Source organism: Ranitomeya imitator, chromosome 4, assembly GCF_032444005.1.
Source record: "Ranitomeya imitator isolate aRanImi1 chromosome 4, aRanImi1.pri, whole genome shotgun sequence".
NCBI lineage: Eukaryota > Metazoa > Chordata > Amphibia > Anura > Dendrobatidae > Ranitomeya > Ranitomeya imitator.
This window is the reverse complement of record NC_091285.1, coordinates 661,144,153-661,169,941: the sequence shown is the minus strand read 5'-3', so window position 1 is coordinate 661,169,941 and position 25,789 is coordinate 661,144,153. Positions and strand designations below refer to the sequence as shown.

At 45.4% G+C, this 25,789-nt stretch overlaps 8 non-coding genes across 8 annotated transcripts; all 8 read right to left on the bottom strand.

Moving 5' to 3' along the window:
* Nucleotides 1-398: 398 nt before the first annotated feature.
* Nucleotides 399-471, bottom strand: TRNAK-UUU (transfer RNA lysine (anticodon UUU)). The gene has a single exon. It is a non-coding gene; the product is annotated as a tRNA-Lys (tRNA).
* A 4,967-nt stretch (nucleotides 472-5,438) lies between these two features.
* Nucleotides 5,439-5,511, bottom strand: TRNAK-UUU (transfer RNA lysine (anticodon UUU)). Its single transcript has one exon. It is a non-coding gene; the product is annotated as a tRNA-Lys (tRNA).
* A 935-nt stretch (nucleotides 5,512-6,446) lies between these two features.
* Nucleotides 6,447-6,519, bottom strand: TRNAK-UUU (transfer RNA lysine (anticodon UUU)). The gene has a single exon. It is a non-coding gene; the product is annotated as a tRNA-Lys (tRNA).
* A 3,653-nt stretch (nucleotides 6,520-10,172) lies between these two features.
* On the bottom strand, nucleotides 10,173-10,245 carry TRNAK-UUU (transfer RNA lysine (anticodon UUU)). Its single transcript has one exon. It is a non-coding gene; the product is annotated as a tRNA-Lys (tRNA).
* Nucleotides 10,246-11,180: 935 nt separating this feature from the next.
* On the bottom strand, nucleotides 11,181-11,253 carry TRNAK-UUU (transfer RNA lysine (anticodon UUU)). The gene has a single exon. It is a non-coding gene; the product is annotated as a tRNA-Lys (tRNA).
* A 3,633-nt stretch (nucleotides 11,254-14,886) lies between these two features.
* TRNAK-UUU (transfer RNA lysine (anticodon UUU)) lies at nucleotides 14,887-14,959 on the bottom strand. Its single transcript has one exon. It is a non-coding gene; the product is annotated as a tRNA-Lys (tRNA).
* An 8,736-nt stretch (nucleotides 14,960-23,695) lies between these two features.
* Nucleotides 23,696-23,768, bottom strand: TRNAK-UUU (transfer RNA lysine (anticodon UUU)). Its single transcript has one exon. It is a non-coding gene; the product is annotated as a tRNA-Lys (tRNA).
* Nucleotides 23,769-24,703: 935 nt separating this feature from the next.
* On the bottom strand, nucleotides 24,704-24,776 carry TRNAK-UUU (transfer RNA lysine (anticodon UUU)). Its single transcript has one exon. It is a non-coding gene; the product is annotated as a tRNA-Lys (tRNA).
* Between the last annotated feature and the right edge of the window lie 1,013 nt (nucleotides 24,777-25,789).

The window sequence follows — 25,789 nt, the reverse complement described above, 5'->3', positions numbered from 1 at the left end:
AGGATTTTACCACTACCCAGAGACCAAACATCACATGGCTGTTGTTAGCGATCTGTCTACTATTGATTTGTGGCTTATAGGCAGGAGTTACAGTTATGAAAATAAGCATCTTCTGAATATCACCATAACAGAACCAAGTAATAGTGCTAAACAGTGACTGAGTACCATCATACCATAGCCATGGTACATAACATTACCAGTGATCACTTGCTGCTGGTGCCAAAAAAGCAACCGAGCAGAACATGGTCACGGCTCTATACTGTCATAAACTAGCTGAAATCAAAGAAACTACGGTAACCAAGATATTTTTCTGAATAGTCACCATCATTTGTTTTTCAGTAGTTTTCTCACATCCTTAAATTATAGCGTTTATTGTTTTCCGCTTTATTAAAAGCATCCGCCCGAACAGGGACTTGAACCCTGGACCCTCAGATTAAAAGTCTGATGCTCTACCGACTGAGCTATCCGGGCTCTGTATCGAGTCGTGACTGAATACCGCCAAACCGTCACCATATACTAACAACAAATGTGATAAAATATCGCCAAACCACCACCACATAATAACACCAAATAGTGACTGAATACCGCCATACAATCACCACATAATAACACTGTAAACTGACTGAATATCGCCATGCAACACAAACATAATAACCTAAAATAGCGACAGAATACTGCCATACCATCACCACATAATAACAGCATATAATGACTGAACACCGCCATACAATTACCACATAAAATCACGAAATAGTGACTGAACACCATCCCAACATAAAAACACCAAATAATGACTGATTACCACAATACCATGACCACATAATAACACAAAATAGTGACTGAATACCGCCATACTAAGTTACACCCACTTTACTCTCGTGATGACCTCACGTGACTCTGCTTGTGGGATGCCCTCAGCCATTCAGAATTTTATGAAATTCCCAACTTATGTGATATCTTTACCCCTGAAGATCGCAAAAGGTTGAGATCGCCGCCATATCTTTTATCAGGATTTTACCACTACCCAGAGACCAAACATCACATGGCTGTTGTTAGCGATCTGTCTACTATTGATTTGTGGCTTATAGGCAGGAGTTACAGTTATGAAAATAAGCATCTTCTGAATATCACCATAACAGAACCAAGTAATAGTGCTAAACAGTGACTGAGTACCATCATACCATAGCCATGGTACATAACATTACCAGTGATCACTTGCTGCTGGTGCCAAAAAAGCAACCGAGCAGAACATGGTCACGGCTCTATACTGTCATAAACTAGCTGAAATCAAAGAAACTACGGTAACCAAGATATTTTTCTGAATAGTCACCATCATTTGTTTTTCAGTAGTTTTCTCACATCCTTAAATTATAGCGTTTATTGTTTTACGCTTTATTAAAAGCATCCGCCCGAACAGGGACTTGAACCCTGGACCCTCAGATTAAAAGTCTGATGCGCTACCGACTGAGCTATCCGGGCTCTGTATCGAGTCGTGACTGAATACCGCCAAACCGTCACCATATACTAACAACAAATGTGATAAAATATCGCCAAACCACCACCACATAATAACACCAAATAGTGACTGAATACCGCCATACAATCACCACATAATAACACTGTAAACTGACTGAATATCGCCATGCAACACAAACATAATAACCTAAAATAGCGACAGAATACTGCCATACCATCACCACATAATAACAGCATATAATGACTGAACACCGCCATACAATTACCACATAAAATCACCAAATAGTGACTGAACACCATCCCAACATAAAAACACCAAATAATGACTGATTACCACAATACCATGACCACATAATAACACAAAATAGTGACTGAATACCGCCATACTAAGTTACACCCACTTTACTCTCGTGATGACCTCACGTGAGTCTGCTTGTGGGATGCCCTCAGCCGTTCAGAATTTTATGAAATTCCCAACTTATGTGATATCTTTACCCCTGAAGATCGCAAAAGGTTCAGATCGCCGCCATATCTTTTATCAGGATTTTACCACTACCCAGAGACCAAACATCACATGGCTGTTGTTAGCGATCTGTCTACTATTGATTTGTGGCTTATAGGCAGGAGTTACAGTTATGAAAATAAGCATCTTCTGAATATCACCATAACAGAACCAAGTAATAGTGCTAAACAGTGACTGAGTACCATCATACCATAGCCATGGTACATAACATTACCAGTGATCACTTGCTGCTGGTGCCAAAAAAGCAACCGAGCAGAACATGGTCACGGCTCTATACTGTCATAAACTAGCTGAAATCAAAGAAACTACGGTAACCAAGATATTTTTCTGAATAGTCACCATCATTTGTTTTTCAGTAGTTTTCTCACATCCTTAAATTATAGCGTTTATTGTTTTCCGCTTTATTAAAAGCATCCGCCCGAACAGGGACTTGAACCCTGGACCCTCAGATTAAAAGTCTGATGCTCTACCGACTGAGATATCCGGGCTCTGTATCGAGTCGTGACTGAATACCGCCAAACCGTCACCATATACTAACAACAAATGTGATAAAATATCGCCAAACCACCACCACATAATAACACCAAATAGTGACTGAATACCGCCATACAATCACCACATAATAACACTGTAAACTGACTGAATATCGCCATGCAACACAAACATAATAACCTAAAATAGCGACAGAATACTGCCATACCATCACCACATAATAACAGCATATAATGACTGAACACCGCCATACAATTACCACATAAAATCACCAAATAGTGACTGAACACCATCCCAACATAAAAACACCAAATAATGACTGATTACCACAATACCATGACCACATAATAACACAAAATAGTGACTGAATACCGCCATACTAAGTTACACCCACTTTACTCTCGTGATGACCTCACGTGAGTCTGCTTGTGGGATGCCCTCAGCCGTTCAGAATTTTATGAAATTCCCAACTTATGTGATATCTTTACCCCTGAAGATCGCAAAAGGTTGAGATCGCTGACATATCTTTTATCAGGATTTTACCACTACCCAGAGACCAAACATCACATGGCTGTTGTTAGCGATCTGTCTACTATTGATTTGTGGCTTATAGGCAGGAGTTACAGTTATGAAAATAAGCATCTTCTGAATATCACCATAACAGAACCAAGTAATAGTGCTAAACAGTGACTGAGTACCATCATACCATAGCCATGGTACATAACATTACCAGTGATCACTTGCTGCTGGTGCCAAAAAAGCAACCGAGCAGAACATGGTCACGGCTCTATACTGTCATAAACTAGCTGAAATCAAAGAAACTACGGTAACCAAGATATTTTTCTGAATAGTCACCATCATTTGTTTTTCAGTAGTTTTCTCACATCCTTAAATTATAGCGTTTATTGTTTTCCGCTTTATTAAAAGCATCCGCCCGAACAGGGACTTGAACCCTGGACCCTCAGATTAAAAGTCTGATGCGCTACCGACTGAGCTATCCGGGCTCTGTATCGAGTCGTGACTGAATACCGCCAAACCGTCACCATATACTAACAACAAATGTGACAAAATATTGCCAAACCACCACCACATAATAACACCAAATAGTGACTGAATACCGCCATACAATCACCACATAATAACACTGTAAACTGACTGAATATCGCCATGCAACACAAACATAATAACCTAAAATAGCGACAGAATACTGCCATACCATCACCACATAATAACAGCATATAATGACTGAACACCGCCATACAATTACCACATAAAATCACCAAATAGTGACTGAACACCATCCCAACATAAAAACACCAAATAATGACTGATTACCACAATACCATGACCACATAATAACACAAAATAGTGACTGAATACCGCCATACTAAGTTACACCCACTTTACTCTCGTGATGACCTCACGTGAGTCTGCTTGTGGGATGCCCTCAGCCGTTCAGAATTTTATGAAATTCCCAACTTATGTGATATCTTTACCCCTGAAGATCGCAAAAGGTTGAGATCGCCGCCATATCTTTTATCAGGATGTTACCACTACCCAGAGACCAAACATCACATGGCTGTTGTTAGCGATCTGTCTACTATTGATTTGTGGCTTATAGGCAGGAGTTACAGTTATGAAAATAAGCATCTTCTGAATATCACCATAACAGAACCAAGTAATAGTGCTAAACAGTGACTGAGTACCATCATACTATAGCCATGGTACATAACATTACCAGTGATCACTTGCTGCTGGTGCCAAAAAAGCAACCGAGCAGAACATGGTCACGGCTCTATACTGTCATAAACTAGCTGAAATCAAAGAAACTACGGTAACCAAGATATTTTTCTGAATAGTCACCATCATTTGTTTTTCAGTAGTTTTCTCACATCCTTAAATTATAGCGTTTATTGTTTTCCGCTTTATTAAAAGCATCCGCCCGAACAGGAACTTGAACCCTGGACCCTCAGATTAAAAGTCTGATGCTCTACCGACTGAGCTATCCGGGCTCTGTATCGAGTCGTGACTGAATACCGCCAAACCGTCACCATATACTAACAACAAATGTGATAAAATATCGCCAAACCACCACCACATAATAACACCAAATAGTGACTGAATACCGCCATACAATCACCACATAATAACACTGTAAACTGACTGAATATCGCCATGCAACACAAACATAATAACCTAAAATAGCGACAGAATACTGCCATACCATCACCACATAATAACAGCATATAATGACTGAACACCGCCATACAATTACCACATAAAATCACCAAATAGTGACTGAACACCATCCCAACATAAAAACACCAAATAATGACTGATTACCACAATACCATGACCACATAATAACACAAAATAGTGACTGAATACCGCCATACTAAGTTACACCCACTTTACTCTCGTGATGACCTCACGTGAGTCTGCTTGTGGGATGCCCTCAGCCGTTCAGAATTTTATGAAATTCCCAACTTATGTGATATCTTTACCCCTGAAGATCGCAAAAGGTTGAGATCGCCGCCATATCTTTTATCAGGATTTTACCACTACCCAGAGACCAAACATCACATGGCTGTTGTTAGCGATCTGTCTACTATTGATTTGTGGCTTATAGGCAGGAGTTACAGTTATGAAAATAAGCATCTTCTGAATATCACCATAACAGAACCAAGTAATAGTGCTAAACAGTGACTGAGTACCATCATACCATAGCCATGGTACATAACATTACCAGTGATCACTTGCTGCTGGTGCCAAAAAAGCAACCGAGCAGAACATGGTCACGGCTCTATACTGTCATAAACTAGCTGAAATCAAAGAAACTACGGTAACCAAGATATTTTTCTGAATAGTCACCATCATTTGTTTTTCAGTAGTTTTCTCACATCCTTAAATTATAGCGTTTATTGTTTTCCGCTTTATTAAAAGCATCCGCCCGAACAGGGACTTGAACCCTGGACCCTCAGATTAAAAGTCTGATGCTCTACCGACTGAGCTATCCGGGCTCTGTATCGAGTCGTGACTGAATACCGCCAAACCGTCACCATATACTAACAACAAATGTGATAAAATATCGCCAAACCACCACCACATAATAACACCAAATAGTGACTGAATACCGCCATACAATCACCACATAATAACACTGTAAACTGACTGAATATCGCCATGCAACACAAACATAATAACCTAAAATAGCGACAGAATACTGCCATACCATCACCACATAATAACAGCATATAATGACTGAACACCGCCATACAATTACCACATAAAATCACCAAATAGTGACTGAACACCATCCCAACATAAAAACACCAAATAATGACTGATTACCACAATACCATGACCACATAATAACACAAAATAGTGACTGAATACCGCCATACTAAGTTACACCCACTTTACTCTCGTGATGACCTCACGTGAGTCTGCTTGTGGGATGCCCTCAGCCGTTCAGAATTTTATGAAATTCCCAACTTATGTGATATCTTTACCCCTGAAGATCGCAAAAGGTTCAGATCGCCGCCATATCTTTTATCAGGATTTTACCACTACCCAGAGACCAAACATCACATGGCTGTTGTTAGCGATCTGTCTACTATTGATTTGTGGCTTATAGGCAGGAGTTACAGTTATGAAAATAAGCATCTTCTGAATATCACCATAACAGAACCAAGTAATAGTGCTAAACAGTGACTGAGTACCATCATACCATAGCCATGGTACATTACATTACCAGTGATCACTTGCTGCTGGTGCCAAAAAAGCAACCGAGCAGAATATGGTCACGGCTCTATACTGTCATAAACTAGCTGAAATCAAAGAAACTACGGTAACCAAGATATTTTTCTGAATAGTCACCATCATTTGTTTTTCAGTAGTTTTCTCACATCCTTAAATTATAGCGTTTATTGTTTTCCGCTTTATTAAAAGCATCCGCCCGAACAGGGACTTGAACCCTGGACCCTCAGATTAAAAGTCTGATGCTCTACCGACTGAGCTATCCGGGCTCTGTATCGAGTCGTGACTGAATACCGCCAAACCGTCACCATATACTAACAACAAATGTGATAAAATATCGCCAAACCACCACCACATAATAACACCAAATAGTGACTGAATACCGCCATACAATCACCACATAATAACACTGTAAACTGACTGAATATCGCCATGCAACACAAACATAATAACCTAAAATAGCGACAGAATACTGCCATACCATCACCACATAATAACAGCATATAATGACTGAACACCGCCATACAATTACCACATAAAATCACCAAATAGTGACTGAACACCATCCCAACATAAAAACACCAAATAATGACTGATTACCACAATACCATGACCACATAATAACACAAAATAGTGACTGAATACCGCCATACTAAGTTACACCCACTTTACTCTCGTGATGACCTCACGTGAGTCTGCTTGTGGGATGCCCTCAGCCAGAGGCGTAGCTAGAGCTTTTGCCGCTCGGGGCTGATCCTGAGTTTGGCGCCCCCCCCCAGCTCAATACACACAAAGGTTACCAAAAATGGTTTTCCTGTTTTGTAGAACTTAAACTGGGCCTAATGGTGTCACCCCCACATGCCACACCTGTGACTTAATACCACCACACCATGACCAGGCCACATAGTGACCGAATAATACTACATACAAGGGACAAATACCACCGCACCATTTCCAGACCACATATTACCACCACATAGTGACTGAATACTACAATACTGATCAGTAATAAAAAAAAAACCACAATACTATCACCATAAGTGCCAGTATTCACAGGAGATCTGTACTTAGTATGCAGTGTCTGTGTAGAGGTAATACAGAGATCACTGGTGACATTATACACAGGACCTCTATATAGTATACAGTGTATAGTGTCAGTGTATAGGTAACACTGACTCACCAGTGACGTCTCTAGGTGAAGTCCTTCATCTTTCATCCAGCACAGACCGCCATCATTCCTTCCAGCCAGGACTCGTTTCTGCAGGAAATAACACAGTTATCTCGAGCTCCGCTTGCAGAACACATTACTTAATTTTTCACAACTTCTACATTACACCACATGAAGAAAAAAAGGTGATATAGTGTCACTCTGCACAGTAACAGGACCGCCCCCCCATTTAAAACAGTATACTCAAAAAATAAAATAAATACATCACTGCAGTAATAATATCCCTTAATTATCCCCTATGGTAATAATATTCCCCACCCTGGCCCCGTTTATCTCATTCCTGGCTCCAGCCATATGTTGTCGTATCCTGCCCTCATGAGTATCCATTCTACCCCATATGATCTCCCCATCCTGCCCCACCAGCCTCCATCGTATCCGTCCTGCCCCATGATCCAATCCTGCCCCGTGTCTCCAATCATGCCCCGTATCTACATTCTGCCCATGCCTCAAGTCCTGCCCCCAGTGTGTCCAGCATATTACCCCCAGTGTGTCCAGCAATCTGCCCCAGTGTCCAGCCTTTCCCCAGTGTGTCCAGCAGTCTGCCCCAGTGTGTCCAGCATATTACCCCCAGTGTCCAGCATTGCCCCAGTGTCTCCAGTATATTACCCCCAGTGTGTCCAGCAATCTGCCCCAGTGTCCAGCATTGCCCCAGTGTGTCCAGAAGTCTGCCCCAGGGTCTCCAGCATTGCCTCAATGTGTCCAGAAATCTGCCCCAGGGTCTCCAGTATTGCCCCAGTGTGTCCAGCAATCTGCCCCAGGGTCTCCAGTATTGCCCCAGTGTGTCCAGCAATCTGCCCCATGGTCTCCTGTATTGCCCCAGTGTGTCCAGCATTCTGCCCCATGGTCTCCAGTATTGCCCCGGTGTGTCCAGCAATCTGCCCCATGGTCTCCAGTATTGCCCCAGTATGTCCAGAAATCTGCCCCAGGGTCTCCAGTATTGCCCCAGTGTGTCCAGCAATCTGCCCCAGGGTCTCCAGTATTGCCCCAGTGTGTCCAGCAATCTGCCCCATGGTCTCCTGTATTGCCCCAGTGTGTCCAGCATTCTGCCCCATGGTCTCCAGTATTGCCCCGGTGTGTCCAGCAATCTGCCCCATGGTCTCCAGTATTGCCCCAGTATGTCCAGAAGTCTGCCCCAGGGTCTCCAGCATTGCCTCAATGTGTCCTGAAATCTGCCACATGGTCTCCAGTATTCAGTGTGTCCAGCATTCTGCCCCATAGTCTCCTGTACTGCCCCAGTGTGTCCAGCATTCTGCCCCATGGTCTCCAGTATTGCCCCAGTGTGTCCAGCATTCTGCCCCATGGTCTCCAGTATTGCCCCAGTGTGTCCAGCATTCTGCCCCAGGGTCTCCAGTATTGCCCCAGTGTGTCCAGCAATCTGCCCCATGGTCTCCAGTATTGCCCCAGTGTGTCCAGCATTCTGCCCCATGGTCTCCAGTATTGCCCCAGTGTGACCAGCAATCTGCCCCATAGTCTCCTGTATTGCCCCAGTGTGTCCAGCAATCTGCCCCATGGTCTCCTGTATTGCCCCAGTGTGTCCAGCAATCTGCCCCATGGTCTCCTGTATTGCCCCAGTGTGTCCAGCAATCTGCCCCATAGTCTCCTGTATTGCCCTAGTGTGTCCAGCAATCTGCCCCATGGTCTCCTGTATTGCCCCAGTGTGTCCAGCATTCTGCCCCATGGTCTCCAGTACTGCCCCAGTGTGTCCAGCAATCTGCCCCATGGTCTCCAGTATTGCCCCAGTGTGTCCAGCATTGCCCCAGCCCCAGACAGTCAGACATAAAGAAAAAAAAAAAAAAAGTAAAATCCTCACCTCTCCCGTTCCCAGCGCAGGTCCGGTGCAGTCAGCGTCTCTCCGGCTCTGCGACGCTCAGGACAGAGAGGCAGAGCGGCGCGCACAGTAGTGACGTCATCGCGCCCTCTGCTCTGAGACGTCGCAGAGTCAGAGGACGCTGCAGCTGCCGGCGCCGCAGGAATCAGGAGAGGTGAGTATAGAGCGGGGGGCGGGGGCGGGGGCGGGGGCGGGACCCGGGGGTGGGGGGAGCTGGCCCTGGTCGTGGCGGCGGACGGCGCCGCCCGAAGATTTAAAGGGGCGTCTTTTTTTTTTTTTTTTCATCTTCTTCTCCTGCAGCGCCGGCCGCCCCCAGCATTGTGCCGCCCGGGGCGGACAGCCCCCCCCGCACCCCCCTTCCTACGCCACTGCCCTCAGCCGTTCAGAATTTTATGAAATTCCCAACTTATGTGATATCTTTACCCCTGAAGATCGCAAAAGGTTCAGATCGCCGCCATATCTTTTATCAGGATTTTACCACTACCCAGAGACCAAACATCACATGGCTGTTGTTAGCGATCTGTCTACTATTGATTTGTGGCTTATAGGCAGGAGTTACAGTTATGAAAATAAGCATCTTCTGAATATCACCATTACAGAACCAAGTAATAGTGCTAAACAGTGACTGAGTACCATCATACCATAGCCATGGTACATAACATTACCAGTGATCACTTGCTGCTGGTGCCAAAAAAGCAACCGAGCAGAATATGGTCACGGCTCTATACTGTCATAAACTAGCTGAAATCAAAGAAACTACGGTAACCAAGATATTTTTCTGAATAGTCACCATCATTTGTTTTTCAGTAGTTTTCTCACATCCTTAAATTATAGCGTTTATTGTTTTCCGCTTTATTAAAAGCATCCGCCCGAACAGGGACTTGAACCCTGGACCCTCAGATTAAAAGTCTGATGCTCTACCGACTGAGCTATCCGGGCTCTGTATCGAGTCGTGACTGAATACCGCCAAACCGTCACCATATACTAACAACAAATGTGATAAAATATCGCCAAACCACCACCACATAATAACACCAAATAGTGACTGAATACCGCCATACAATCACCACATAATAACACTGTAAACTGACTGAATATCGCCATGCAACACAAACATAATAACCTAAAATAGCGACAGAATACTGCCATACCATCACCACATAATAACAGCATATAATGACTGAACACCGCCATACAATTACCACATAAAATCACCAAATAGTGACTGAACACCATCCCAACATAAAAACACCAAATAATGACTGATTACCACAATACCATGACCACATAATAACACAAAATAGTGACTGAATACCGCCATACTAAGTTACACCCACTTTACTCTCGTGATGACCTCACGTGAGTCTGCTTGTGGGATGCCCTCAGCCGTTCAGAATTTTATGAAATTCCCAACTTATGTGATATCTTTACCCCTGAAGATCGCAAAAGGTTGAGATCGCCGCCATATCTTTTATCAGGATTTTACCACTACCCAGAGACCAAACATCACATGGCTGTTGTTAGCGATCTGTCTACTATTGATTTGTGGCTTATAGGCAGGAGTTACAGTTATGAAAATAAGCATCTTCTGAATATCACCATAACAGAACCAAGTAATAGTGCTAAACAGTGACTGAGTACCATCATACCATAGCCATGGTACATAACATTACCAGTGATCACTTGCTGCTGGTGCCAAAAAAGCAACCGAGCAGAATATGGTCACGGCTCTATACTGTCATAAACTAGCTGAAATCAAAGAAACTACGGTAACCAAGATATTTTTCTGAATAGTCACCATCATTTGTTTTTCAGTAGTTTTCTCACATCCTTAAATTATAGCGTTTATTGTTTTCCGCTTTATTAAAAGCATCCGCCCGAACAGGGACTTGAACCCTGGACCCTCAGATTAAAAGTCTGATGCTCTACCGACTGAGCTATCCGGGCTCTGTATCGAGTCGTGACTGAATACCGCCAAACCGTCACCATATACTAACAACAAATGTGATAAAATATCGCCAAACCACCACCACATAATAACACCAAATAGTGACTGAATACCGCCATACAATCACCACAATCACCACATAATAACACTGTAAACTGACTGAATATCGCCATGCAACACAAACATAATAACCTAAAATAGCGACAGAATACTGCCATACCATCACCACATAATAACAGCATATAATGACTGAACACCGCCATACAATTACCACATAAAATCACCAAATAGTGACTGAACACCATCCCAACATAAAAACACCAAATAATGACTGATTACCACAATACCATGACCACATAATAACACAAAATAGTGACTGAATACCGCCATACTAAGTTACACCCACTTTACTCTCGTGATGACCTCACGTGAGTCTGCTTGTGGGATGCCCTCAGCCAGAGGCGTAGCTAGAGCTTTTGCCGCTCGGGGCTGATCCTGAGTTTGGCGCCCCCCCCCCCAGCTCAATACACACAAAGGTTACCAAAAATGGTTTTCCTGTTTTGTAGAACTTAAACTGGGCCTAATGGTGTCACCCCCACATGCCACACCTGTGACTTAATACCACCACACCATGACCAGGCCACATAGTGACCGAATAATACTACATACAAGGGACAAATACCACCGCACCATTTCCAGACCACATATTACCACCACATAGTGACTGAATACTACAATACTGATCAGTAATAAAAAAAAAACCACAATACTATCACCATAAGTGCCAGTATTCACAGGAGATCTGTACTTAGTATGCAGTGTCTGTGTAGAGGTAATACAGAGATCACTGGTGACATTATACACAGGACCTCTATATAGTATACAGTGTATAGTGTCAGTGTATAGGTAACACTGACTCACCAGTGACGTCTCTAGGTGAAGTCCTTCATCTTTCATCCAGCACAGACCGCCATCATTCCTTCCAGCCAGGACTCGTTTCTGCAGGAAATAACACAGTTATCTCGAGCTCCGCTTGCAGAACACATTACTTAATTTTTCACAACTTCTACATTACACCACATGAAGAAAAAAAGGTGATATAGTGTCACTATGCACAGTAACAGGACCGCCCCCCCATTTAAAACAGTATACTCAAAAAATAAAATAAATACATCACTGCAGTAATAATATCCCTTAATTATCCCCTATGGTAATAATATTCCCCACCCTGGCCCCGTTTATCTCATTCCTGGCTCCAGCCATATGTTGTCGTATCCTGCCCTCATGAGTATCCATTCTACCCCATATGATCTCCCCATCCTGCCCCACCAGCCTCCATCGTATCCGTCCTGCCCCATGATCCAATCCTGCCCCGTGTCTCCAATCATGCCCCGTATCTACATTCTGCCCATGCCTCAAGTCCTGCCCCCAGTGTGTCCAGCATATTACCCCCAGTGTGTCCAGCAATCTGCCCTCAGTGTGTCCAGCAATCTGCCCCAGTGTCCAGCCTTTCCCCAGTGTGTCCAGCAGTCTGCCCCAGTGTGTCCAGCATATTACCCCCAGTGTCCAGCATTGCCCCAGTGTGTCCAGTATATTACCCCCAGTGTGTCCAGCAATCTGCCCCAGTGTCCAGCATTGCCCCAGTGTGTCCAGAAGTCTGCCCCAGGGTCTCCAGCATTGCCTCAATGTGTCCAGAAATCTGCCCCAGGGTCTCCAGTATTGCCCCAGTGTGTCCAGCAATCTGCCCCAGGGTCTCCAGTACTGCCCCAGTGTGTCCAGCAATCTGCCCCATGGTCTCCTGTATTGCCCCAGTGTGTCCAGCATTCTGCCCCATGGTCTCCAGTATTGCCCCGGTGTGTCCAGCAATCTGCCCCATGGTCTCCAGTATTGCCCCAGTATGTCCAGAAATCTGCCCCAGGGTCTCCAGTATTGCCCCAGTGTGTCCAGCAATCTGCCCCAGGGTCTCCAGTATTGCCCCAGTGTGTCCAGCAATCTGCCCCATGGTCTCCTGTATTGCCCCAGTGTGTCCAGCATTCTGCCCCATGGTCTCCAGTATTGCCCCGGTGTGTCCAGCAATCTGCCCCATGGTCTCCAGTATTGCCCCAGTATGTCCAGAAGTCTGCCCCAGGGTCTCCAGCATTGCCTCAATGTGTCCTGAAATCTGCCCCATGGTCTCCAGTATTCAGTGTGTCCAGCATTCTGCCCCATAGTCTCCTGTACTGCCCCAGTGTGTCCAGCATTCTGCCCCATGGTCTCCAGTATTGCCCCAGTGTGTCCAGCATTCTGCCCCATGGTCTCCAGTATTGCCCCAGTGTGTCCAGCATTCTGCCCCATGGTCTCCAGTATTGCCCCAGTGTGTCCAGCATTCTGCCCCATGGTCTCCAGTATTGCCCCAGTGTGACCAGCAATCTGCCCCATAGTCTCCTGTATTGCCCCAGTGTGTCCAGCAATCTGCCCCATGGTCTCCTGTATTGCCCCAGTGTGTCCAGCAATCTGCCCCATGGTCTCCTGTATTGCCCCAGTGTGTCCAGCAATCTGCCCCATAGTCTCCTGTATTGCCCTAGTGTGTCCAGCAATCTGCCCCATGGTCTCCTGTATTGCCCCAGTGTGTCCAGCATTCTGCCCCATGGTCTCCAGTACTGCCCCAGTGTGTCCAGCAATCTGCCCCATGGTCTCCAGTATTGCCCCAGTGTGTCCAGCATTGCCCCAGCCCCAGACAGTCAGACATAAAGAAAAAAAAAAAAAAAGTAAAATCCTCACCTCTCCCGTTCCCAGCGCAGGTCCGGTGCAGTCAGCGTCTCTCCGGCTCTGCGACGCTCAGGACAGAGAGGCAGAGCGGCGCGCACAGTAGTGACGTCATCGCGCCCTCTGCTCTGAGACGTCGCAGAGTCAGAGGACGCTGCAGCTGCCGGCGCCGCAGGAATCAGGAGAGGTGAGTATAGAGCGGGGGGCGGGGGCGGGACCCGGGGGTGGGGGGAGCTGGCCCTGGTCGTGGCGGCGGACGGCGCCGCCCGAAGATTTAAAGGGGCGTCTTTTTTTTTTTTTTTTCATCTTCTTCTCCTGCAGCGCCGGCCGCCCCCAGCATTGTGCCGCCCGGGGCGGACCGCCCCCCCCGCACCCCCCTTCCTACGCCACTGCCCTCAGCCGTTCAGAATTTTATGAAATTCCCAACTTATGTGATATCTTTACCCCTGAAGATCGCAAAAGGTTCAGATCGCCGCCATATCTTTTATCAGGATTTTACCACTACCCAGAGACCAAACATCACATGGCTGTTGTTAGCGATCTGTCTACTATTGATTTGTGGCTTATAGGCAGGAGTTACAGTTATGAAAATAAGCATCTTCTGAATATCACCATAACAGAACCAAGTAATAGTGCTAAACAGTGACTGAGTACCATCATACCATAGCCATGGTACATAACATTACCAGTGATCACTTGCTGCTGGTGCCAAAAAAGCAACCGAGCAGAATATGGTCACGGCTCTATACTGTCATAAACTAGCTGAAATCAAAGAAACTACGGTAACCAAGATATTTTTCTGAATAGTCACCATCATTTGTTTTTCAGTAGTTTTCTCACATCCTTAAATTATAGCGTTTATTGTTTTCCGCTTTATTAAAAGCATCCGCCCGAACAGGGACTTGAACCCTGGACCCTCAGATTAAAAGTCTGATGCTCTACCGACTGAGCTATCCGGGCTCTGTATCGAGTCGTGACTGAATACCGCCAAACCGTCACCATATACTAACAACAAATGTGATAAAATATCGCCAAACCACCACCACATAATAACACCAAATAGTGACTGAATACCGCCATACAATCACCACATAATAACACTGTAAACTGACTGAATATCGCCATGCAACACAAACATAATAACCTAAAATAGCGACAGAATACTGCCATACCATCACCACATAATAACAGCATATAATGACTGAACACCGCCATACAATTACCACATAAAATCACCAAATAGTGACTGAACACCATCCCAACATAAAAACACCAAATAATGACTGATTACCACAATACCATGACCACATAATAACACAAAATAGTGACTGAATACCGCCATACTAAGTTACACCCACTTTACTCTCGTGATGACCTCACGTGAGTCTGCTTGTGGGATGCCCTCAGCCAGAGGCGTAGCTAGAGCTTTTGCCGCTCGGGGCTGATCCTGAGTTTGGCGCCCCCCCCCCAGCTCAATACACACAAAGGTTACCAAAAATGGTTTTCCTGTTTTGTAGAACTTAAACTGGGCCTAATGGTGTCACCCCCACATGCCACACCTGTGACTTAATACCACCACACCATGACCAGGCCACATAGTGACCGAATAATACTACATACAAGGGACAAATACCACCGCACCATTTCCAGACCACATATTACCACCACATAGTGACTGAATACTACAATACTGATCAGTAATAAAAAAAAAACCACAATACTATCACCATAAGTGCCAGTATTCACAGGAGATCTGTACTTAGTATGCAGTGTCTGTGTAGAGGTAATACAGAGATCACTGGTGACATTATACACAGGACCTCTATATAGTATACAGTGTATAGTGTCAGTGTATAGGTAACACTGACTCACCAGTGACGTCTCTAGGTGAAGTCCTTCATCTTTCATCCAGCACAGACCTGTTGTGAATTCTGTGGCTGAGTTCACTTCTGTGGTCACAAGTGGTATTGCAGTCTCTGGGCTTCCTCCCTCAGGTGTTTTGGTGAGCTCGTTGGCTGCCTTGCTATTTAGCTCCACCTGAGTCTGTCTTCCTTGCTCCTTGTCAATGTTCCAGTGTTGGATCTGAGCTACTGCATCTTTCCTTGGGCCTGCTGCTCTGCTAGATAAGTGCTTCTAGTTTGTTTTCTGTTTTTTCTGTCCAGCTTGTTATTATCTTTTGCTGGAAGCTCTGAGAAGCAAAGGGGTGCACCGCCGTGCTGTTAGTTCGGCACGGTGGGTCTTTTTGCCCCTTTGCGTGGTTTTTGTTTTAGGGTTTTTTGTAGACTGCATAGTTCTCTTTGCTATCCTCGCTCTGTCTAGAATATCGGGCCTCACTTTGCTGAATCTATTTCATTCCTACGTTTGTCTTTTCATCTTGCTAACAGTCATTATATGTGGGGGCTGCCTATTCCTTTGGGGTATTTCTCTGAGGTAAGTCAGGCTTGTATTTCTATCTTCAGGCTAGTCAGCTCCTCAGGCAGTGCCGAGTTGCATAGGTAGTTGATAGGCGCAATCCACTGCTGCTTCCAGTTGTGTGAGGATAGATCAGGTACTGCAGTCTACAGAGATTCCACGTCTCAGAGCTCGTCCTATTGTTTTGGGTTTTGCCAGATCTCTGTATGTGCGCTGATTACTGCACGCTGTGTTGCCTGATTGCCAGCCATAACAGTACAAGGAGCCATTCAATGATTTCCAATAGAGGGAAAAAAGAAATCCTGACATCATTTTTTTTTCTTAGCTCTGTCTTCAGTCTTTTTTTTCCCCTAGACATTAGAGTGCTTCAGGACACAGCTGTGGACATGGATATTCAGGCTCTGTGCTCCTCAATGGATAATCTCGTTGTAAATGTACAAAAGATTCAAGATACTATTGATCAGAAATCGATGCTAGAACCAAGAATTCCGATTCCTGATTTGTTTTTTGGTGACAGAACTAAGTTCCTGAGCTTCAGAAATAATTGTAAGCTATTTTTGGCCTTGAAACCTCATTCTTCTGGTAATCCTATTCAACAGGTTTTGATTATTATTTCTTTTTTGCGCGGCGACCCACAGGACTGGGCGTTTTCTCTTGCACCAGGAGATTCTGCATTGAGTAATGTTGATGCATTTTTCCAGGCGCTGGGATTGCTTTACGATGAGCCTAATTCAGTGGATCAAGCTGAGAAAAATCTGCTGGCTTTATGCCAGGGTCAGGATGATGTAGAAGTATATTGTCAGAAATTTAGAAAATGGTCAGTACTCACTCTGTGGAATGAATCTGCACTAGCGGCTTTGTTCAGAAAGGGTCTCTCTGAAGCTCTTAAGGATGTAATGGTGGGATTTCCTATGCCTGCTGGTTTGAATGAGTCTATGTCCTTGGCCATTCAGATCGGTCGTCGCTTGCGCGAGCGTAAATCTGTGCACCATCTGGCGGTATTGTCTGAGAGTAAGCCTGAGCCTATGCAGTGCGACAGGACTATGACTAAAGTAGAACGGCACGAACACAGACGTCTGAACAGACTGTGTTTCTATTGTGGTGATTCTACTCATGCTATTTCTAATTGTCCTAAACGCACTAGGCGGTTCGATAGCTCTGCCGTTATTGGTACTGTACAGTCCAAATTCCTTTTGTCCATTACCTTAATGTGCTCTTTGTCATCATATTCTGTCATGGCGTTTGTGGATTCAGGCGCTGCCCTGAATCTGATGGATTTGGATTATGCTAAACGTTGTGGATTTTTCTTGGAGCCTTTGCGGTGTCCTATTCCGTTGAGAGGAATTGATGCTACACCTCTGGCCAAGAATAAGCCTCAGTACTGGGCCCAGTTGACCATGTGCATGGCTCCTGCACATCAGGAAGTTATTCGCTTTTTGGTACTGCATAATTTGCATGATGTGGTCGTGTTGGGGTTGCCATGGCTACAAACCCATAATCCAGTATTGGATTGGAACTCTATGTCGGTAACCAGCTGGGGTTGTCAGGGAGTACATGGTGATGTTCTATTTTTGTCTATTTCGTCATCCATCCCTTCTGACATCCCAGAGTTCTTGTCGGACTTTCAGGATGTATTTGAAGAGTCCAAGTCTGATGCCCTTCCTCCGCATAGGAATTGTGATTGTGCTATCGATTTGATTCCTGGTAGTAAATTCCCTAAGGGTCGTTTATTTAATTTGTCCGTACCTGAACACACCGCTATGCGCAGTTATGTGAAGGAGTCCCTGGAGAAGGGACATATTCGCCCATCGTCGTCACCATTGGGAGCAGGGTTCTTTTTTGTAGCCAAGAAGGATGGTTCGCTAAGACCGTGTATTGATTACCGCCTTCTTAATAAGATCACTGTTAAGTTTCAGTATCCCTTGCCATTGATTTCTGACTTGTTTGCTCGGATTAAGGGGGCTAGTTGGTTTACTAAGATTGATCTTCGTGGTGCGTATAATCTGGTGAGAATCAGGCAGGGAGATGAATGGAAAACGGCATTTAATACGCCCGAGGGTCATTTTGAGTATCTGGTGATGCCGTTCGGACTTGCCAATGCTCCATCTGTTTTTCAGTCTTTTATGCATGACATTTTCCGTGAGTATCTGGATAAATTCTTGATTGTTTACTTGGATGACATTTTGATCTTCTCAGATGATTGGGAGTCTCATGTGAAGCAAGTCAGAATGGTTTTCCAGGTACTGCGTGCTAATTCCTTGTTCGTGAAGGGATCAAAGTGTCTCTTCGGTGTGCAGAAAGTTTCATTTTTGGGGTTCATCTTTTCCCCTTCTACTATCGAGATGGATCCGGTTAAGGTTCAGGCCATCCAGGATTGGACTCAGCCGACATCTCTAAAAAGTTTGCAGAAATTCCTGGGCTTTGCTAATTTTTATCGTCGCTTCATCTGTAATTTTTCTAGCATTGCCAGACCATTGACCGATTTGACCAAGAAGGGTGCTGATTTGGTTAATTGGTCTTCTGCTGCCGTGGAAGCTTTTCAGGAGTTGAAGCGTCGTTTTTGCTGTGCCCCTGTGTTGTGTCAACCTGATGTTTCTCTTCCGTTCCAGGTCGAGGTTGATGCTTCTGAGATTGGTGCAGGGGCGGTTTTGTCACAGAGAGGTTCTGGTTGCTCAGTGTTCAAACCATGTGCTTTCTTTTCCAGGAAATTTTCTGCTGCTGAGCGTAATTATGATGTGGGCAACCGAGAGTTGCTGGCCATGAAGTGGGCATTCGAGGAGTGGCGTCATTGGCTTGAGGGTGCTAAGCATCGCGTGGTGGTTTTGACTGATCATAAGAACCTTACTTATCTTGAGTCTGCCAAGCGCTTGAATCCTAGACAGGCCCGTTGGTCGTTATTTTTTGCTCGTTTTGATTTTGTGATTTCATATCTTCCGGGCTCTAAAAATGTGAAGGCGGATGCTCTGTCTAGGAGTTTTGTGCCCGACTCTCCGGGGTTATCTGAGCCGGCGAGTATCCTCAAGGAAGGAGTCATTGTGTCTGCCATCTCCCCTGATTTGCGGAGAGTGTTGCAGAAATTTCAGGCTAATAAACCTGATCGTTGTCCGGCCGAGAAACTGTTCGTCCCTGATAGGTGGACTAGTAAAGTTATCTCTGAACTTCATTGTTCGGTGCTGGCCGGTCATCCAGGAATCTTTGGTACCAGGGAGTTGGTTGCTAGATCCTTCTGGTGGCCATCTCTGTCACGGGATGTGCGTGCTTTTGTGCAGTCCTGTGGAATTTGTGCTAGGGCTAAGCCCTGCTGTTCACGTGCCAGTGGGTTGCTTTTGCCCTTGCCGGTCCCGAAGAGGCCTTGGACACATATTTCGATGGATTTCATTTCTGACCTTCCCGTTTCTCAAAAAATGTCGGTCATTTGGGTGGTCTGTGATCGCTTTTCTAAAATGGTCCATCTGGTGCCCTTGGTTAAATTGCCTTCCTCCTCTGATTTGGTGCCTTTGTTCTTCCAGCATGTGGTTCGTTTACATGGCATTCCTGAGAATATTGTTTCTGACAGAGGTTCCCAGTTTGTCTCGAGGTTCTGGCGAGCCTTTTGTGGTAGGATGGGCATTGACCTATCTTTTTCCTCGGCCTTCCATCCTCAGACTAATGGCCAGACCGAACGAACCAATCAGACCTTGGAAACATATCTGAGATGTTTTGTTTCCGCTGACCAGGATGATTGGGTGTCATTTTTGCCGTTGGCTGAGTTCGCCCTTAATAATCGGGCCAGCTCGGCTACCTTGGTCTCTCCATTTTTCTGCAATTCTGGGTTCCATCCTCGTTTCTCTTCAGGACAGGTTGAGTCTTCGGACTGTCCTGGTGTGGATTATGTGGTGGACAGGTTGCAGCAGATCTGGACTCAGGTAGTGGACAATTTGACCTTGTCCCAGGAGAAGGCTCAGCTTTTCGCTAATCGCAGACGCCGTGTGGGACCCCGACTTCGTGTTGGGGATCTGGTTTGGTTATCTTCTCGTCATATACCTATGAAGGTTTCCTCTCCTAAATTTAAACCTCGTTTTATTGGTCCGTATAGGATTTCTGAGATTCTCAATCCGGTGTCTTTTCGTCTGATCCTCCCAGACTCCTTTTCCATACATAATGTATTCCATAGGTCGTTGTTGAGGAGATACGTGGCACCTATGGTTCCATCTGTGGAGCCTCCTGCCCCTGTTTTGGTGGAGGGGGAATTGGAGTATATTGTGGAGAAGATTTTGGATTCTCGTGTCTCTAGACGGAAACTCCAGTATCTGGTCAAATGGAAGGGTTATGCTCAGGAAGATAATTCCTGGGTTTTTGCCTCTGATGTCCATGCCCCAGATCTTGTTCGTGCCTTTCATGTGGCTCATCCTGGTCGGCCTGGGGGTTCTGGTGAGGGTTCGGTGACCCCTCCTCAAGGGGGGGGTACTGTTGTGAATTCTGTGGCTGAGTTCACTTCTGTGGTCACAAGTGGTATTGCAGTCTCTGGGCTTCCTCCCTCAGGTGTTTTGGTGAGCTCGTTGGCTGCCTTGCTATTTAGCTCCACCTGAGTCTGTCTTCCTTGCTCCTTGTCAATGTTCCAGTGTTGGATCTGAGCTACTGCATCTTTCCTTGGGCCTGCTGCTCTGCTAGATAAGTGCTTCTAGTTTGTTTTCTGTTTTTTCTGTCCAGCTTGTTATTATCTTTTGCTGGAAGCTCTGAGAAGCAAAGGGGTGCACCGCCGTGCTGTTAGTTCGGCACGGTGGGTCTTTTTGCCCCTTTGCGTGGTTTTCGTTTTAGGGTTTTTTGTAGACTGCATAGTTCTCTTTGCTATCCTCGCTCTGTCTAGAATATCGGGCCTCACTTTGCTGAATCTATTTCATTCCTACGTTTGTCTTTTCATCTTGCTAACAGTCATTATATGTGGGGGCTGCCTATTCCTTTGGGGTATTTCTCTGAGGTAAGTCAGGCTTGTATTTCTATCTTCAGGCTAGTCAGCTCCTCAGGCAGTGCCGAGTTGCATAGGTAGTTGATAGGCGCAATCCACTGCTGCTTCCAGTTGTGTGAGGATAGATCAGGTACTGCAGTCTACAGAGATTCCACGTCTCAGAGCTCGTCCTATTGTTTTGGGTTTTGCCAGATCTCTGTATGTGCGCTGATTACTGCACGCTGTGTTGCCTGATTGCCAGCCATAACACAGACCGCCATCATTCCTTCCAGCCAGGACTCGTTTCTGCAGGAAATAACACAGTTATCTCGAGCTCCGCTTGCAGAACACATTACTTAATTTTTCACAACTTCTACATTACACCACATGAAGAAAAAAAGGTGATATAGTGTCACTCTGCACAGTAACAGGACTGCCCCCCCATTTAAAACAGTATACTCAAAAAATAAAATAAATACATCACTGCAGTAATAATATCCCTTAATTATCCCCTATGGTAATAATATTCCCCACCCTGGCCCCGTTTATCTCATTCCTGGCTCCAGCCATATGTTGTCGTATCCTGCCCTCATGAGTATCCATTCTACCCCATATGATCTCCCCATCCTGCCCCACCAGCCTCCATCGTATCCGTCCTGCCCCATGATCCAATCCTGCCCAGTGTCTCCAATCATGCCCCGTATCTACATTCTGCCCATGCCTCAAGTCCTGCCCCCAGTGTGTCCAGCATATTACCCCCAGTGTGTCCAGCAATCTGCCCTCAGTGTGTCCAGCAATCTGCCCCAGTGTCCAGCCTTTCCCCAGTGTGTCCAGCAGTCTGCCCCAGTGTGTCCAGCATATTACCCCCAGTGTCCAGCATTGCCCCAGTGTGTCCAGTATATTACCCCCAGTGTGTCCAGCAATCTGCCCCAGTGTCCAGCATTGCCCCAGTGTGTCCAGAAGTCTGCCCCAGGGTCTCCAGCATTGCCTCAATGTGTCCAGAAATCTGCCCCAGGGTCTCCAGTATTGCCCCAGTGTGTCCAGCAATCTGCCCCAGGGTCTCCAGTATTGCCCCAGTGTGTCCAGCAATCTGCCCCATGGTCTCCTGTATTGCCCCAGTGTGTCCAGCATTCTGCCCCATGGTCTCCAGTATTGCCCCGGTGTGTCCAGCAATCTGCCCCATGGTCTCCAGTATTGCCCCAGTATGTCCAGAAATCTGCCCCAGGGTCTCCAGTATTGCCCCAGTGTGTCCAGCAATCTGCCCCAGGGTCTCCAGTATTGCCCCAGTGTGTCCAGCAATCTGCCCCATGGTCTCCTGTATTGCCCCAGTGTGTCCAGCATTCTGCCCCATGGTCTCCAGTACTGCCCCAGTGTGTCCAGCAATCTGCCCCATGGTCTCCAGTATTGCCCCAGTGTGTCCAGCATTGCCCCAGCCCCAGACAGTCAGACATAAAGAAAAAAAAAAAAAAAGTAAAATCCTCACCTCTCCCGTTCCCAGCGCAGGTCCGGTGCAGTCAGCGTCTCTCCGGCTCTGCGACGCTCAGGACAGAGAGGCAGAGCGGCGCGCACAGTAGTGACGTCATCGCGCCCTCTGCTCTGAGACGTCGCAGAGTCAGAGGACGCTGCAGCTGCCGGCGCCGCAGGAACCAGGAGAGGTGAGTATAGAGCGGGGGGCGGGGGCGGGGGCGGGACCCGGGGGTGGGGGGAGCTGGCCCTGGTCGTGGCGGCGGACGGCGCCGCCCGAAGATTTAAAGGGGCGTCTTTTTTTTTTTTTTTTCATCTTCTTCTCCTGCAGCGCCGGCCGCCCCCAGCATTGTGCCGCCCGGGGCGGACCGCCCCCCCCGCACCCCCTTCCTACGCCACTGCCCTCAGCCGTTCAGAATTTTATGAAATTCCCAACTTATGTGATATCTTTACCCCTGAAGATCGCAAAAGGTTCAGATCGCCGCCATATCTTTTATCAGGATTTTACCACTACCCAGAGACCAAACATCACATGGCTGTTGTTAGCGATCTGTCTACTATTGATTTGTGGCTTATAGGCAGGAGTTACAGTTATGAAAATAAGCATCTTCTGAATATCACCATAACAGAACCAAGTAATAGTGCTAAACAGTGACTGAGTACCATCATACCATAGCCATGGTACATAACATTACCAGTGATCACTTGCTGCTGGTGCCAAAAAAGCAACCGAGCAGAACATGGTCACGGCTCTATACTGTCATAAACTAGCTGAAATCAAAGAAACTACGGTAACCAAGATATTTTTCTGAATAGTCACCATCATTTGTTTTTCAGTAGTTTTCTCACATCCTTAAATTATAGCGTTAATTGTTTTCCGCTTTATTAAAAGCATCCGCCCGAACAGGGACTTGAACCCTGGACCCTCAGATTAAAAGTCTGATGCTCTACCGACTGAGCTATCCGGGCTCTGTATCGAGTCGTGACTGAATACCGCCAAACCGTCACCATATACTAACAACAAATGTGATAAAATATCGCCAAACCACCACCACATAATAACACCAAATAGTGACTGAATACCGCCATACAATCACCACATAATAACACTGTAAACTGACTGAATATCGCCATGCAACACAAACATAATAACCTAAAATAGCGACAGAATACTGCCATACCATCACCACATAATAACAGCATATAATGACTGAACACCGCCATACAATTACCACATAAAATCACCAAATAGTGACTGAACACCATCCCAACATAAAAACACCAAATAATGACTGATTACCACAATACCATGACCACATAATAACACAAAATAGTGACTGAATACCGCCATACTAAGTTACACCCACTTTACTCTCGTGATGACCTCACGTGAGTCTGCTTGTGGGATGCCCTCAGCCGTTCAGAATTTTATGAAATTCCCAACTTATGTGATATCTTTACCCCTGAAGATCGCAAAAGGTTGAGATCGCCGCCATATCTTTTATCAGGATTTTACCACTACCCAGAGACCAAACATCACATGGCTGTTGTTAGCGATCTGTCTACTATTGATTTGTGGCTTATAGGCAGGAGCTACAGTTATGAAAATAAGCATCTTCTGAATATCACCATAACAGAACCAAGTAATAGTGCTAAACAGTGACTGAGTACCATCATACCATAGCCATGTTACATAACATTACCAGTGATCACTTGCTGCTGGTGCCAAAAAAGCAACCGAGCAGAACATGGTCACGGCTCTATACTGTCATAAACTAGCTGAAATCAAAGAAACTACGGTAACCAAGATATTTTTCTGAATAGTCACCATCATTTGTTTTTCAGTAGTTTTCTCACATCCTTAAATTATAGCGTTTATTGTTTTCCGCTTTATTAAAAGCATCCGCCCGAACAGGGACTTGAACCCTGGACCCTCAGATTAAAAGTCTGATGCTCTACCGACTGAGCTATCCGGGCTCTGTATCGAGTCGTGACTGAATACCGCCAAACCGTCACCATATACTAACAACAAATGTGATAAAATATCGCCAAACCACCACCACATAATAACACCAAATAGTGACTGAATACCGCCATACAATCACCACATAATAACACTGTAAACTGACTGAATATCGCCATGCAACACAAACATAATAACCTAAAATAGCGACAGAATACTGCCATACCATCACCACATAATAACAGCATATAATGACTGAACACCGCCATACAATTACCACATAAAATCACCAAATAGTGACTGAACACCATCCCAACATAAAAACACCAAATAATGACTGATTACCACAATACCATGACCACGTAATAACACAAAATAGTGACTGAATACCGCCATACTAAGTTACACCCACTTTACTCTCGTGATGACCTCACGTGAGTCTGCTTGTGGGATGCCCTCAGCCGTTCAGAATTTTATGAAATTCCCAACTTATGTGATATCTTTACCCATGAAGATCACAAAAGGTTGAGATCGCCGCCATATCTTTTATCAGGATTTTACCACTACCCAGAGACCAAACATCACATGGCTGTTGTTAGCGATCTGTCTACTATTGATTTGTGGCTTATAGGCAGGAGTTACAGTTATGAAAATAAGCATCTTCTGAATATCACCATAACAGAACCAAGTAATAGTGCTAAACAGTGACTGAGTACCATCATACCATAGCCATGGTACATAACATTACCAGTGATCACTTGCTGCTGGTGCCAAAAAAGCAACCGAGCAGAACATGGTCACGGCTCTATACTGTCATAAACTAGCTGAAATCAAAGAAACTACGGTAACCAAGATATTTTTCTGAATAGTCACCATCATTTGTTTTTCAGTAGTTTTCTCACATCCTTAAATTATAGCGTTTATTGTTTTCCGCTTTATTAAAAGCATCCGCCAGAACAGGGACTTGAACCCTGGACCCTCAGATTAAAAGTCTGATGCTCTACCGACTGAGCTATCCGGGCTCTGT